Below are 15623 nucleotides of genomic sequence, written 5' to 3' on the forward strand. Positions count from 1 at the left end.
TACAATATCACAGCACGTGGGAACGTCCATTTGACTTATGCTAAATTAGGCTAAAGTGCACTAGCACATGCGAACATTCCTCACATTCCATATTAAACTCAAAAGCAGTACAAATTTATATAGACCATGTTCTTATCATACAGCATATCAATACAATTATAAGCACTTCTGAAATGGTTTCTTTCTAGTTTTCATTTAACCAAATTGAGCTTGGAGCTTCGCTAGCATGACTCAGGATGAAGCTACATTATTAGCTGATTAGCATTGAGCTAGCAATTTTGTACATTCGACAATGAAACAGCACAATATTGATGAAATATTGTTGTAAAACTGCTTCTGGAACTGGTATGTTCTTTAACACCAACAACCTCTTCGGTTTTGTAACTGGGGGAATCTTTTATGACTGTTTGATAACTATTTTGTGGTGCTAGTTCATTTCGGTTCCATCAGTATTCAGCATCTGGTCATTCTCCGTCAATCTCTAATCTCATCTGCCTGAGGCGAGGCGTGAACTGCACACCTAACTCACGTTCTGAGGTAACTTAAAGGGGCAGTGAGGCAATTCAAAGGATTTGGTCAAAAGCGTTGTTAACCTCACATGAATATACATATGATCCAATAACATTAACGATAGGTTATGTATATAACCTAGTTATATGAGTACTGGCTGAGCGTCCCGCTCTTAAGCCTATCGAGATATACCTCATCTCATGTACCTATTGTACTCCATCACGAATAAAAAGAAGTACACCCACACCTGCCGGGTCCCGCTTCTATGGAGGCGTAGCCTATAAGACAGTAGGCATGGTCACCAATACACTCTTCCTTCCTTACCAAAATCCTGTTTCCAGTAAAAGATCCCTCAAGGGGACTCAGGGCCGCTTAAGAGCGGGACGCTCAGCCAGTACTCATATAACTAGGTTATATACATAACCTATCGTTATATATCGTACTTGGCTTATCGCGTCCCGCTCTTAAGCCTATCGAGATATGGGTTAGAGCGGACGCGAGGCCCGACAAATGTACCCCCTGAGGACCCGTAAGCCCACATCAAGGGGTTTGGGGAGTCCCGTCACCCCATCCTTCCTAATGAAGGGGGGGCGCAGTCAACTCCACCGGAGTGCAAGCAAGGAGGAACTAGAACCCCTTGAACACACAGCACAGGCGGAACCACGTGTGACCTAACACACTGTGGCCCATACCCACACAGTCCTGCTACCCTACCAAAGGACGGGAAGCAGGAAAGGCCACAGACCCAAGAACCGCCTGGGAGACAGAACCCCCGGTCATGTCCATGAGGTAAAACCTTACAAAGGGGCCCGGGGAGGATCATGAAGCTGCAGCACAGATGTCCTCCACCGAGGCCCCACCCAGCAGAGCGGCAGAGGCAGCCACCCCACGAGTGGGGTGCGCCCTGACGCCCCCAGGGGGATCCAGCCCGGCCAACGTGTAGCAGAGGGCAATGCCCTCGCACAACCAATGGGACAGGCGTTGTTCGATAGTGCCTTTTTTTTAAACTTTGACCAGTCACCTGGTTCTTTTAGCGTTTATTGCTTTTTCTTCGCATTCATACTTGGTCAAGTTCGACCGACAGAGCAGGCTGAAAGGGTTCAGATGGGGGGGAAAGACACTCTGGGAAAGGCATGGCTGCCGTCCGGGATTCGAACGCGCTCAGCCCCAGATCCGCGCCAGCGCGGTTGTCCACGGCGCTGAAATAGCACTCGCGGTACGTGGTGAGCTACTGGAGCTCTCTGGTTCGATAGTGCCTTACCGGCCTGAGAACCACTGTGACAGACAAAAAGCTGATCGGTGACCCCGAGGTCCTGAGTACGGCTGAGGTAATTCCCAAAGCACGGACCGGACATGACAGGTGAAGGCCCGCATCTAACTCACTAGCGTGAGGAGGCGGATGAAACGCCTGAACCACAATATCCCTGGAGCGGAGAACTATTTACAGGCATGAAGGCAGGATTAGGCCGCAGAGTGGCACCGCAATCGGAACGAAAGACAGGCACTCTGGTCGTACCGAGAGAGCACAAAGCACACCCACGCGTTCAGCGGAGGTGACGGCCAGCAAGAACGTGGTCTTGAACGACAGCTGTTCCAACGGCACTTGCTCAAGAGGCTCAAACGGGGCCAAGGACAACCGACCGAAGACCAATTGAAGATCCCAACTCGGAGCCAAAGAGCGTTGCACCGGCTTAACGCGTCGAGCGCCAAGCAGGAAACGCTCCACAAGAGGGTGGCTGAACAAGACATCCCCCTCAAATCCCTCATGATAAGAGGATATAGCTGCTGCATATACCCTCACCGTCGAAGCCGACAGTCTATCAAGTAGAGACTGGAGGTAACTAAGGACAGCATCCAGGGGGCAGGAGACTGGGTCCCGGCCCCCCGCTTTACACCACACTTGGAACATACGCCATCTGCCCGCGTAAGCGCGACAGTGGAGGGAGCATGCGCATTCCGGATGGTATCACCATCAGGATAAAGAACCTGCGCCCCTCAACGTACCCATCCCAACAACTGACCTAACAGATGTATGGGGAAGAATCCCAGGCGGCACGGCATCGGTCCCAGACCTGCCTGGCTATGTCCGGACATAATCCCCACCGCCAGGATGAGGACCGCCCCGCGACAGTACACCTGTACCCACATTCACCCTGCCGGGGATGTGGGGAGCCCTCAGGCCGCGCAGATGGAGGACGCCCATAGCCAGCCGCCTGCCGCCTGGTGCAGACGGGGGGAGCGTACTCCTCCCTGTCTGTCGATATACGACACTGACGTCGTATTGTCCATCCTGATCAACACCGTTTGAGGACCAGAAGGAACCGCTTTCAATACCAACACATTGAACGTAGCGCAGACCGGGCAGCATGGTTTGCCAGCTGCCCCCTACTGCGTTGGCCCGACGCGTCACCAGCGAGGGAGGCGTCGGTGAAAAACGTGACGTGAGACAGCGCCGTAACCGTCCTAGGACGGAACCTCCCGAGCGTGTCGACAACACTATCTGAGAGGGATGCCCATAGCACTCCAACCATTTACTGGGAAGAGGAGTACTCTACTTCCAGTCTACAGCAAACCCCAGGCTAGTAGGGACCTGCCTGGTACGAGACCCGACGATCCACCTTGACCGCGAAGGACCAGAACGTCGTCAGGGCAGAATACACTTCGTAACCCCTGACGACGCAGAGGCACTTGGTGAAGATGCGGGGAGCCAGAGAAAACCGAACGGCAGCCGCTGGTACTCATACGCCAACCCTGCAAAGGAAGCGTAGGTAAGCCCTAGGATGGAAGATCGGAGATGCGAAAACGCATCCTACAGGTCTATGGAGGAGAACCAGACCCCGACCTGACAGTGTTCAACAGGTAGGAGACGATCCAAAAAATGCAGAACCTTCCCATGGGACAGGTCCAGCATGGGTCTGACACCCCCCCCCTTCCGATTTCGCAGGTACCAGAGAACACCGGTAGGAGAACGCCACAATGATGGCTTGCTTCGTCCACAGAGATTGGATCTCGTTGACCAGAGCTGTCACTGCTGGTGACCCTGACAATAGGGTCTGTACCAAACCCGAAAACGGGTGGGGTTGTGTAAACACAAGTCCCCGCCTCAGCGTTCTCTCCATCCACCTCGACATATGGTACTGCCGTAGTCATATGTGATGACACTCCCAACGCACCTGCCGCCATGTGGTGCAGGTCCGCCAGGAACTGTAGATAGTTGGCCCGGTCCCATCTGCTGTGCATAGCCAACCCTGGACCCTTGCGAGCAGAGCGTTCCGTGGAGTCGGGTCGGAACCTGACACTACCCACGAGGCAATCGCACCCAAGGGGGGACCCCGACAGAAAGGGCCGGTTTGATACGGGGGAATCTGACATCAATCTAGGTGACAAAAGCCCCCCCACTGAACACCCCTCCAGAATATGCTGAGGAGTTGTTCTGCAGCCGGACATGCAAGGCGTGAGGACCCCATGGGTTCCTACACACCGTAGCCCTGCAGTGATATTACTACCACCCAAATCACGCGTGCCTGCGAGACCACTGCCAATCTTTCAGGAGTGGGAGGCACCAACATGATACCTGGCCTGGCGAAGGCGAGGCCGGGGAAGCCCGCACTGTGTGCCTCAAAAGGTTTCGAGCCCCCCTGCTGACAACACTTATAGTTGACAGACGTAACACCAGGCTCAACCAACACAGCTATGGTGTGGGAGCCGCTTGACAGCACAACATTCTCACGGACAGACCCAGGCTCAGCCATCAACTGGGTGTCAGCCCCTGTCCCCATGAGAAGCGAAAAGTGGGTCCACCCGCGCTTCAACGAAGGCACGCGGCCCGCAGCCAAAGGAAACAATCAGAGCCCCCTTTTTCCGCTGGTGTTGGGGGAGGGAGTGATCGGAGAGCGGGCTGCTCGCGGCAGGACGGCGACGGCTTGTTTGTTCAAGCCGAGACCATCCAACATGGCCGATCCCTCGGCCGCCAAAGCTGTCGGCCTTTTAGACACCTGTCGGTTCAACGCCCAGGATACCTCTGGCGGGGGAAACATGGCCGCCTGTTGAGGGCCTCGTCATCGCCGCTGACGAGGCCGCGCTCTCTCTTCTTCTGGCTGCGCGGTGTGAGGCGGGGTGGGGCCTAGGACAATACCGCCTGCGCTCCAGCAGAAGACCTAAATCCCCTGCGGAGAGGGGAACCCTTAGCGGTTATAGCTTGCGGCTAGGTCAAAGCTAATAACGTCAACAACCTCCCGCCACCAGACACCAGATTCAAACACAGTTCTAATCGCTGCCAATTCCATACCGTGGCGGTACAGGCTTTAGCAGCCCACCAGCCACTCGCCAGGCCGACCCACCCATGGCGTCGGCCGGGCGGGGCACTGTTTCAATATGTCAAAAACAAAGGACTGATGTTAACACGGAGCACCATTGGTGGTTGCAAACAGCAACCTCCACTGAGGTGTGCACCATGAAGGGGTTAAATGAATAAAATAACTAACACCACAAAATACTGTAGAATGAGCAAGCCCATATACACAACGTTAAGGGAAAGCGGACCAGAGAGAACTAGTCCCGCATTCATTCAAAATATTCACAACAGCACACCAGCCCCAGCTTAGCCCATTTACCAAAAAAGGTAAACAAAGCCCCCCCCCGCACTACTCCCCCAATAGACACCGATTGACCGTCAGCATGAATGGTTGAGAGGAGAGAAAGCTGTAGCATAGACAGACCGTCTCATAGCAGGGAGAGAGAACAAAACAGTAGCCCACTACACTACTATAGCATAGCGTTCAACGCTACTATGGACAGAAAACAGTCAGCTGAGCCACAACACGGGCCGCCGCTAAGTCCCATCCTGCAGTAGTATAGATCTACTGCCACCCGCCGAGCCTCAAGCATCGGCTTCCGGGTGGAAAACCCGTTCAAAGCCCCGCCGGGGCACAGGTTTAACGCTACCTGGCTAGGCCTACCTAGTCATGGCACACCCTGTTGACAACCCATATACCCGTAAAAAGGATAAAATAGGACTCAGCAAAACCCCCACATCAGCTACCGACTGACTTTCATTGATGAACCGGGCAAGAGGAGGGAAAAGCGACAACATCCCACGGCGGAGACATTAGAACAGCGTAGCAGTAGTGTTAGCATGTAGCATTAGCATTAGCATGTAGCGTTAGCATTAGTTGTTTAACAGCACGCTTCCAGGACCGCTTGGCCCCTGTTCACTGCAGTGAAACGTCCACCAAACCATCCCGCCCCTGGCGCCGACACACAACATGGTCGTGTAACAAAACAACCCAGCATTACTAACACTAATGTCGTATATTCTATACAATACCTAAGGTTATTTGCAGCCCAATGAGGTTGCCACCCGGAAGGAGGAAAAGGAGAGTGATAGAAACATGGTCTTCTCCCCTGACTTAGTCAGATGAGAAATAAACATGCAGTCCAGACAAAAGGAACTATATTTCAACTCAACTGATTTATTTGCCAAAGGGCCAAAGGTGGATAAGGCATCAGTTACACACAGGAATTATTCATCATAATACATGATTGTACAGAAGGTTTGATGAGGTTTATATAATCAAAATAGCCCAGACACATGTGGCTGCTTCACATCAAGACAGTTCTGCATATAAATAGTAGTCATGTCATGTATGAAACGAGAATGTACTAAGCCATACACATGGGCACAACCTGGTCTAAGGTAGGAATCTGTACATGTTACTCTAGCCAACAATAATGAGTCCATGATTCTACTCACATGTATAACAGCACATTCTCTGGTGGGTGGATTGAGGCTCAGCCTGACCCCCCTGGGGACGGGTCGGTGGGCTGGCCTCCTCTCTCTCTCCTCTACTTTCTTATTTATACTCTGATTTCCCCCAATAGTAGCACATTATTCTAATAATTTGTTGGTCCAATCAGCTTTCTTAATTCTATATATGGAGTTCTCCTCAGATAATCTTCTGGGGGAGGCGGTCCGCCCCTCCTGATTTCCTCTGTGGGGGCTAGCTGCCCCCCCCCCTCCTCGATCTCCTTGCCGGTGTCTTCCTTCAGTGAACAGAGGGGGGGTCTGCTGGTGGCCCCCGTCGGTGTGGCCTCTTGATGAGTACAGAGGAGGGCGTTTTTGATGACCCCCCTCCTTGGCTGCTCAGGTCTCCTCTGAATGAATCCAACACTTTAACATTCCTTCGTGTACCATTTTGATTTTCCAATGTACATGGTTCATGCAATGACCTATAGACTTCTAATATCACCCCAGTACAGTCATTGCTTCTAGGCTGATACCAGACATCATAGGAGACCACACCAACCTTTATTTACCAGATAATATAACTGTGATAAATATACCAGGATTTATAACAAGAGTGAAATTACTTTCATACTCAGGTGACATTCTAAATGGTATTCTTCTTTGTAAGTTACCTTCTACATTGATATGGTTAATGTAATAAGTTACATATTTTAATACCAGATTTCCTATATAAAGTATACTGACTTAATAGTTCCTTGGATGTGTCTGCTAGTTAGAGTGAGTCACCGTTTCGTCTGTGGGGTGTGACTTATTTACATAGTCTTTGTTGTCCCCTGATTACATTAGCGTGGGGCTTTTTTTGACCTGCAACTGTTCTCCTACATACAGTTTCGTAAGCAGTCATGAGAGGGGGTTGGTTTGGAATGTCTGTCTCTCCTACATTATGACTCTCTAATTATTCACAAATATTAGTTATGAAATTCAATGTCAATATCACCACACTAATACCCATGCCTGATGACACAGGGCCTACCTGTGTACAAGCTGGCCCGATAGCCAACCTTGCACAGCTGATCCTTGGTCTGCTGCCATCAGACGAGGAACATCAACACAGGCCCGACGTGTCGCTGAAAACATGCCTCGAAGATGCCAGGGGTAAGCAAACCTCCGGTAACTTTCAACATTACGCAATTCCTCATAATCTTTTCATAACAACTAGTTAACATAAGGTGCACTGCATCCGTTATGATGGAAACGAAAATAGAGGAAGAGTGTATTGGTGACCATGCCTACTGTCTTATAGGCTACGCCTCCATACAGGCGGGACCCGGCAGGTGTGGGTGTACTTCTTTTTATTCGTGATGGAGTACAATAGGTACATGAGATGAGGTATATCTCGATAGGCTTAAGAGCGGGACGCGATAAGCCAAGTACGATATATAACTATTTATGTTCTTACACAATAGCATTAACTATTTATGTTCTTATTCAATGGCATTAACTATTTATGTTCCTATAACTAAATAGTTATGAATCTGAAACCTGGGTTACACCAACTTCAGGCTCATTTTCAAACTGACATATCTCATCTTGTGTCATACAGTCACATACCACAAACAATACATTTGCCATAAGGACCAATGAAGTCCACCATTTGTTGTATTGCCTATATTTATTGTAATCTATATTTTGACCGATGGGGCATAGGTTACAGACCCTCATCTGCACTTTTGTTTATACTGTTTAATTGTCTCTTATTTTATATTCTGATCAAATTGTATTGCCTATATTTATGTCTTCTATTACCATGCCCATACCTGCACCTCCTCTCCCCCACACTGCTATGATGCCCAAATTTCCCCAAGGGGATCAATAAAGGAATATCTTATCTTATCAGCGCTTTGAGATTCCTAATGTAAGGCGCTATATAAAATAAATGTATTATTATTATTATTATCAAGGGCACACATTTTGTCACATATCCCTATTCAAACCACCATCACTGTCTCTACCTCAACTCACAGTGGACTTCAACTGCACCGCCAGACTATTCCACACTGTAATGGTTGCCTCCTTCACTCCGTGCACGCAAGCTGTCGAAAGCTCTGAATACACGTCCAAATACATAAAAGTCCACCATGCTCAGAGCAAGTGAATGAGGCGGTTTCCAGTGCATAGCTATCAACTTCTTCGCGGCTGTCAGAGTTTGTGTTTTCACAAGTGAGAACACCAAATTAGAAAAGTCATTCAGAAGTAACATAAAATAAAAAAATCGGGCAAAGGAGGAACATTAATCTCAAACAATTCTGAATGTTTTGCAGCAACTGACACCCAGAAACCAGCCACTGGGGGAAACTACCAGAACATATTTAGAGTTGTTAATCCTAATTATGTCTGTGCTGGGACATGGGGGGCCCATAGCACTTTCTTGCCCCAGGGCCCCATAGGTGTCGTGATGCCTGTTCACCTGATTCTCATGTTGCTGTGTGGCATCTGGGGACCAACATCTTGAGATTAATTATTTAGATGGTGCATAGGCCAAACTGTATGCCGGCCAGATCCAATTAATGATAAACACATGGTAAGCAAGGAAACTATAAAAGAAGGAAGGGTCATTATGTCACTGTGTAGCGAGTGAACGCACATCGGTGCCAAGTATGAAAACCTTCAGTTCGGCCCACATTGAGTTAAATGGGATCATCAGCCATATTAATTTATGTAATTTATACAGGTTATTACCTCAGATGTCAGAATCATTTGCAATTTGTTGCATTGTTAACTAACGTTTGATATATTGGTAGATGTAGAGTAGTGTATTTCCTCAAATAGCTTGTATATTTAGCTTCTCCATGCATCTCACCTCCCATAGGCTTCAATACTAGAACCGGCACCAAGTAGAGCATAGAAATCCGGTGTTCTGACATAATGACCCTTCGGTCTTTTATAGTTTCCTTGATGGTAAACAGGAAGTGATGGGTTACTTGCGAAAGCTTTGTCCAATTTGCACCAAACTTGACAAATATGTTTGCCTAACCTTGCAGGGTAATAAATAATGGACCCACCACTTTCATCTCCCATGCATCAAAACTATTTCAACTCTATTCCCACACAGACCCTTCACAACGCGACACCGGTTGCCTTGGTGACAGGAAAGAGAGTGCCCGTTTGTGACTTTGTCTTCCACCCCTCTTGCTGTTTGTGTGATCTAAGTTGTGCGTCAGCAGCTTTCAGCCCTGAGGTCACCACTCACTGTGTGATATACTGTACACACACGTGTTAAACTCAAGGCCCGCGGGCCAAATATGGCTCACCTGGCATTTTCATCTGGTCCCCAGACTGAATTCACTCATCAATACATTTTGGCTGCCGCTGCCTGTCCTAGCCACAAATCAAATAGTGATACAAATTAATACCATACCGATTTCTCGACTTTTGTGCACAAAGCGTTATTTGTACCTGCATTGTGTTTTTTTTTTTTATCCACTTTTTCTCCCATTTTTCTCCCATCCCAATTTTCATATCGTCCAATTCAACCCTCCCCTGTCTTTTGAACGTTGTTTCTTGCCAACCACAAGCCGGCTGCAATGTGGACTAAGTCATACATAGCACTAGTCCCCTCCGATACTCGAGGTAACAGCCGTCGCATCTTTTCACCTGCACGGCTCGATCTTTCAGCATCAGGGGTCTGGGCTTTGGAGGGGCCCCGCCCCTGTCGCTTCTTGATTCTACTGCGCAAGCGCACCAACCGACATGTAGGAGTCGCTGTCCACAACGCCCGATCCCCACCCTTCAGTTTCCCTCCCCGTAATACGGCCAATGTGTATTACTGTGGACGACCAGCTAAACTGAAAGCAATGTGGAGAGCGGGGCTCGAACAGGAGGCATCCTGTTCGAGCCTAGTCTCCAGCATTTGTTGCGAGCGCCTTGCCCACTGCGCCACGTAGCCGCCCACCTGCATTGTGTTGTTATTATTAATAATAATACTACTACTACTACTACTAATAATAATAATACACTTTATTTGTATAGTGCCTTTCATACAAGAATTGCAGCCCCAGCAGTGATGTAGATGTAGCCGGTCTCGTATTGCCATCTCTGCGTTGTGTTACAGTTCGACCCCTGTTAAGGGATTGCCCTGAGCGAGTCTCGAACCCCGGTCTCCCGCGCCGCGGGCGACATTGCAGACCACTATACCAAGAGATGAATTCACTTCTTGGTAATGTGTCTGGATGCCTTTTTAAGGGGGAGTGAGTTTAACTTGCAGTACCGCTAACGTCCACAGTCACTTCACAACACTTGAAGTCCATCGTGACTGTGGATATACTCGCGGTACCTCCGTTACACTCACCCCCCTAAACTCACTCCACCCAGGGCATCCGGGTCACGGCACCACTGTAGCCGGTCTCGTATTGCCAGGACCAGTTTTAGCTAGATTTGATCACAACTTCAGTCAGTTTTTAATATGTTCTTCGTTTGCTGATATTAACTCTCCTGTCATTTCAGACCTGTACACTCTCTCCTGCATCACCTGCTGATTACATACACATGGCCTTCCCCACTCACACACACCTGCCCCTCATTAGCTAATAAGCCCTTCAGTATTTAGACATGTTAATTTCCCTTGCTCCCTGCCCGATTGTCTAAGTGTCTTACCTACTGTAGCTATCCAGCGTTTTGCTATCTTGATTCATCCTGCCTGTTTCTGCTATTGACCCTCCCTGTTGGATTTTGGATTTTAGACTTCTCCTCCTGTCTGCCCCATTATTGGATTTGTTTGCCACATGGACTGATATTCTGGTATTGACCCCTGCTTACTCTTTACACTGCTCCTGCCTGCTCCCTTATTGGATTTGTTTGCCACATGGACTGATATACTGGTATTGACCCCTGATTGCTCATTAAACTGTTTCTGCCTGCCACATCTGAACTGTCACTGTGTCGTTGCTGTTGGGTTATTGTCTGCCATACTGTGGGTCGTTACAGATTTGCTAATCTCACAAATTTACACAAAATCATTTAAATCCAATATGTATGATTAGCTTGCAAATTAATCATTATTTTGTAATGGATTTCACATACCTGAAATCAAAGCTGTGGAAATAATTGGTTTTGCCAAGGTGAGACGTTTGTGCATGTGTATTCTACTTAATAAATTTTTTATCTGTAAAAAATGTATGCATCTTTAATAAACCAATATCCATAAATGACACCTCCTTGCCCACCTTTTAAACATAGCCTATAGTGTTGCTTGAGGCACCAGAGAATGAACAGTACATTGAGCTGGTATGCACAAATTGAACAGATGAACAAAATTACCAATTAAGCCAGTGACCTGTATTTTTCATTTCAGCCCCCTTGATAATTGAGTTTGACACCCCTCTACTACTGTACATTGCCTTGGTTGGCTCTCTCCCACTTCCTCTCTCTTTGACTATCTTTTGTTTCTCTTTCAGCCATCCAACATATGAATGAATGCATGACTCATGAGTGAGATGCTTTACTGAATTAATAAAATATTGCTAGGCTGGTGCCCCGGTAATGATCCTGTTTATATATTGAATTATTACCAGCAAGCTGTCGATAAATGGATCTTATATAATGATTAGAAGAACATTACGTTATTGTCAGTGTACACAAGGCAATTGGAATTAGTCTTTTCGCATATCCCTCCTAGTTACACATACACACAGTCCCTCCACATATATGCATTTCATCAGAGGTCAGAGCGCAGGGTCACCTGCAGTGTGGGACATTGGTGCCTTGCTCAAGGGCACACAAGCAGAGCTGGTGGGCACCGTAGATGTAATACCAGTCACTCTCTGGTCACCAGATCAAACCAGTGACCTTTTGGTTACTGGCTGGCCTCTTTGCCTCAAGGCCATCCTGACCGTCCATCCTGATTATCATCAAACACGTCGAGTCATATCATGCAGTGTCATCGTCTCAATGATGTGATTAAATAACATTTGGTGCGTAGTGGTAGTCTACATCTGCGGCTTGGTGTCTCAACGTCCTTCAGCGCTGAGTGCCACATCTGCCACCTTTCATTACGTATTATATTCCTCACTGATATTCCCCTAACATTTAAAACAGTCTCTTTACAGCGTGGGTACAGGATGCCTTTCTCCCATTGACATTCAGCACCACGGACAGCGACTACAATTCCTTCCCTGAATGTTAAACAGATATGACATGGAGCTTTGATTGTAAATAATTTGGCTCGGGATTCGGGGGTCAGCCAACCGAGTATCCACTTTCTCCTCATATCAAGGGCCTTCTGTTCCTGCAGCTGCCGCGCTGCCTCCGTTCGAGACAGGTGTCACCGTGGCTGTCTGAAACACCTCCACGCTTGATACGATTATCCGCCCTGCTCTGTAACTTAACCTACAACATGGCTGGGACGCCTCCCGGTGCTTCCAGGAATACTCGCCGTCTGGACCGGAATACTTTGATGTGAGTGATTATGTGGATGTGATGACTTGACCCCGTTGAGACGCATTGCTCCTTGAGGAGTGAACTGGTATCTGGAGCACCGCGGTGATACATCAGTGTGTTAAATGTGAGCTCCATATTTTGTTCTTTTTTTGTTGTTGTTGCTGAAATTGTTTTGGTTTGGGAGGATAAATCACATGCCACCAAAGTAGCCACAAAGACCATCTCAAAACGTAATGGATGAAAACAAACATAGATCAGATCACTGCCTGTATTTCATTATGTGGCCCACGTCTGCCTGGTAACATTGTTCAAGTGTTCTTTTTCATAATAACAAAACTTGAAGTTATTTTATGATTTGGCACTGATACATTTATATCTGGGGGGATGGGGGTGACAGTGGCTCAGAAGGTAGAGCTGCCGTCTGGTAATCGGATGGTTCCCGGTTCGATTCATTCCTGATGAGCAGGTTGGCATGTTATATGGTCGCCTCCGCCGTCTGTGAGTGGATGGGTGAATGTGAGGCCTAAGTTGTAAAGTGCTTTGGATAAAAGCGGAATATAAATGCAGTCGATTTATATAAAATTAACGAGACTGTCAAATTAGTAACTGCAGTGAGATGGTTGTCAGTCATGCCAAAGCCTCATTGATTCAGTTCTAGTGACTTCAGGGGTCATTTTAGCAATAATTTTTTTATTTATTAAAATGACCAGTCTCTCTTGGTAGCCAAGCACTCTTCTGTACCTATATGCTCAAGAAAAAAAATATATATCCTCTTAACGTTCGGGGGCCCCCAAACAACATTTTGCATAGGGCACCCAAAAAGCTACAACGGCCCTGGGTATCATCATGTTTACTAAGACATAGATTGAAATTATTTTATGAACCTGTACTTTCATATCTTGAACATGGCTCAAGAATAATAATAATAATAATAATAAATGATAATAATAATAATAATAATAATAATAATAATAATAATAATAATAATAATAATAATAATAATAATAATAATAATAATAATAATAATAATAATAATAATAATAATAATAATAATAATAATAATAATAATAATAATAATAATAATAATAATAATAATAATAATAATAATAATAATAATAATAATAATAATAATAATAATAATAATAATAATAATAATAATAATAATAATAATAATAATAATAATAATAATAATAATAATAATAATCATAATCATAATCATAATCATAATAATGACTTGCATTTATATAGCGCTTTTCTAGACACTCAAAGCGCTTTACAATGTAGGGTGGAAATTGCCTCCTTCACGACCACTGGTAGCACCCAACCTTAGGCTACGCAGGCTCAATGGCTGCCATACACTGTCACCCGGCACACATCACGCTACACAATGGCTGCACGGCTCAGGAGACAGGGATTGATATCAGTCAAGGGGAAGGGATGATTAGGTGGCCTTGATGTCAGAGACCTGATTGGGAATTTGGCCAGGAACGTCGGGGAACCCCCTACTCTTAACGATAGGCGTTCTGGGTTCTTTAACGACCGAATTCACTCAGGACCTCGGTTTAGCGTCTCATCCGAAGGACGGCATTCGCAGCTGTTAGAAGACCCTAAACTCTGTGCCTGGTCACACATGTTGAGCAGGCATATGCCCCTGGAAGCACCAGGAACCGCCTGGACGATGCTGATTTCAACTCCATAGTTCGGCGGCTCAGAGTCATCCGTGGCAGCTTTACGTAACAGCCATGGAGCTTGGATGGCAGTGGATAACAGCAAACATCGTCCAGCATGCTGTACCACAGGTTCTCCCCCCGCAGACAAACCCACACGTTCTGCTGTTAATTAAAAACCTTGACCGGGCCTACATTGCATGATTAATGACCTCATACCTTGCAGTTGCCCACGAACACTGATGGCTCCCCTGTTTGTATGTCATGAGTAGGCCTTGCGCCATTCATCACCCCGTAAGGTTGAGCTCAAAAGCCCAGATCTCGACAGCATTACTGTGTTCCGTAATTACAACTCCCCTCGCTCCCTCGACGTGTTCACTTTGTTGCCTTTGTTTGATTTTGATAAATACATTCTCATCTATATGTCCTACCTTCCGATATCTATTAGCGCTCCAATTAGAGGTTACCTCAATGTTAGGACACAGTGTAGAGACACCTTTTATTTTTCTTTGTTGGCAGTATTTCTATGATTTCCACATGGAACGGAATATGTGTCTGTGAAATATCACATCTGGTTGAGATACGAAGGGCTTTTTTTGTTTCGTGTGATATCTTATATGGCGCGATAACACAACTCTGGCACTAACCGAGCAGGAGGACGTTGTTGTGCAGAATAAAGTAGCGTCGTCTTGCCAAGGTCAAGGCGGCCTTTTCCTCAGGAATTCTTGAGATATTTCTGCACTGATACACATTGTGCAACTGGGTTTCCTTCCCCCTGTCTTGGAGGGAGAGCATTACATACCTTTTTGGCTTTGGAGAATGCCACTGAGCAATTGTGTGTGTGTGTGTGTGTGTGTGTGTGTGTGTGTGTGTGTGTGTGTGTGTGTGTGTGTGTGTGTGTGTGTGTGTGTGTGTGTGTGTGTGTGTGTGTGTGTGTGTGTGTGTGTGTGTGTGTGTGTGTGTGTGTGTGTGTGTGTGTGTGTGTGTGGTGTGTGTGTGTGTGTGTGTGTGTGTGTGTGTGTGTGTGTGTGTGTGTGTGTGTGTGTGTGTGTGTGTGTGTGTGTGTGTGTGTGTGTGTGTGTGTGAGTGTGTGTGTGTGTGTGTGTGTGTGTGGTGGGTGGGTGTGTGTGTGTGGTGTGGTGTCTCTCAGCACCTTGAGTTAATGATCAGCCTCTGCTTCTGGAGAGGCAATGCATTTTGAGGCACCAGTGAAGCATGACAATAACCTTTAACATTATCATTTACCGACATATTATACCATGGGA

This window comes from Notolepis coatsorum, assembly GCF_963971535.1.
Source record: "Notolepis coatsorum genome assembly, chromosome: 12".
NCBI lineage: Eukaryota > Metazoa > Chordata > Actinopteri > Aulopiformes > Paralepididae > Notolepis > Notolepis coatsorum.